Source organism: Sorex araneus, chromosome 2 (genome assembly GCF_027595985.1).
Source record: "Sorex araneus isolate mSorAra2 chromosome 2, mSorAra2.pri, whole genome shotgun sequence".
In the NCBI taxonomy this organism is placed as follows: domain Eukaryota; kingdom Metazoa; phylum Chordata; class Mammalia; order Eulipotyphla; family Soricidae; genus Sorex; species Sorex araneus.
Window position 1 is genome coordinate 174,228,652 of NC_073303.1, and position 1,758 is coordinate 174,230,409.

Below are 1,758 nucleotides of genomic sequence, written 5' to 3' on the forward strand. Positions count from 1 at the left end.
TAGCATCTACATAATCAGTGATGAAAAAAATTATTTCAAGCTAAATAATCATGCCCTACTCCTGTTGACCAGGTTTCATATATTTTAAACTCAAATACATTCAAGTAAACCTATGCAGTGGTAGAATAAGTCTTTTTTTTTAAAGAATCAGGGGTCAGAGTGGTACTACAGCAGGTAGATCATTTGCCTTGCATGCAGCCGACCTGGGTTCCATCTCTGGCATCCCATGTGGTCCCCTGACCACTGCCAGGAGTACTAATTTCTGAATGCAGAGCCAGGACTTACAACTTGAGCATCGCCAGGTGTGGCCCAAAAATACATACATACATACATACATACATACATACATACATACATACATAAAAAAGAATCAGGATAGGAGGGATTAGGGTGTTGCAATCCCTAATCTTGCATAGACATTAATCATGAATCATTCGAACTCCAATTATCATGTTCCATGTGCGCTCTGAATAGAGAAACAGGTAAGGATTATCCTTTCTGATGATCAAGTCATAATACTTTTGTAGGAAATTTCTGCAAGTAGTCTGAATCTTTGTAATCATTGATTTTTTCCTTTCTTTCAATGATCCTGCAATCACAGAGGTCTTGTTCCACAACTATTGAAGAGCCAACCAAATGTTAGACACAGAAATGGGTTGAAAAAGAGTGTTATTGGCAACAATTCAGCAAACTAAAATATGGCAGGATGCTGTAGTCGGAGCAACCATGTTGTCTGCATGCATGCAAGAAATTGTTTTATAGGGAAAAAGCAGAAAGGAAGAATTGGTTACAGACCATGGGCTCCAGAGTGAATAATAAAATTCCTTTCTCTACTGGTTCCCTAAGGTACCACTCTGACTCATCTTCAAGCTCAAATCAAGTAAGGCTTAGGATTTTGAAACAGGACAAAAATGAAAAAGAATGTTCTTATCTGCAGGTTCTTGGGATAAGGAGAAACTGAGACATCTGTCCTTTAGGCCCTGGGACAAGGACAGATTCCAGTGTTTAATAATGATTTTGGCCCTGGTTAAAATTATAGCCCAAATAATAACTATATCCTATCAATATTTGTGAAAGTAGTTAGGTCCTTGGTTTTCATTTTTTTAACTGTTTACAAAACATAATTTGTATTGAAAGAAATACACTCGTACCCTATAAAAAGGTAATTTAGGCTACTTTCCCCCCCAAAAAGCCTTTAAACCTTTTATCAGAGCATCTTCTATCCACTTACTAAAATGTAAAATTCACTCAGGAGGCCTCTTTATTTCCAGTCTAGATTCCTAATGTTTCGAGCACTTGATATGCTGCCCTTTAGGATTACTGCCAGTTGAACCTAAATTCTATGGCCATTACCCTGAAAAGTACATCAGGCTGTGAAACAAGCTCTTAAAGGAAAGTAGTTTTTCAAGCTACATTACGGTGCTTTTAAAGGGAATAAAATCCTTAATGAGAAAATGAGTCTCTTGAGACTTCTGGCTTCAAGGTCAGCATGGCACATTTGCCCTCTTGGTTGGCAGAGAATTCTGCTAAATGACATTTCAGGAGCCCTATTCTTAAGAGGTTGGGGAGGAAACAGGATGACAGCTGGTTCTCTAGAGCTTCTGTTGGGCTACTTGCTAATTCTCTTCACAAATTTCCCCTGAAACTGTTCCCACACAACATGGTGTACCCAGTCCCTCCCGGGCTCCGTACCAACCAAGGAGGCAGAAGTTGGTTGCCAAGGAACCTGTTGCTGTAGCACCTGATGGAACTAACACT

General features: G+C 39.2%; 1 non-coding gene across 1 annotated transcript; it reads right to left on the minus strand.

Moving 5' to 3' along the window:
* Positions 1 to 369: 369 nt before the first annotated feature.
* Positions 370 to 505, minus strand: LOC129402950 (U8 small nucleolar RNA). The gene has a single exon (XR_008628963.1). It is a non-coding gene; the product is annotated as a U8 small nucleolar RNA (small nucleolar RNA).
* Between the last annotated feature and the right edge of the window lie 1,253 nt (positions 506 to 1,758).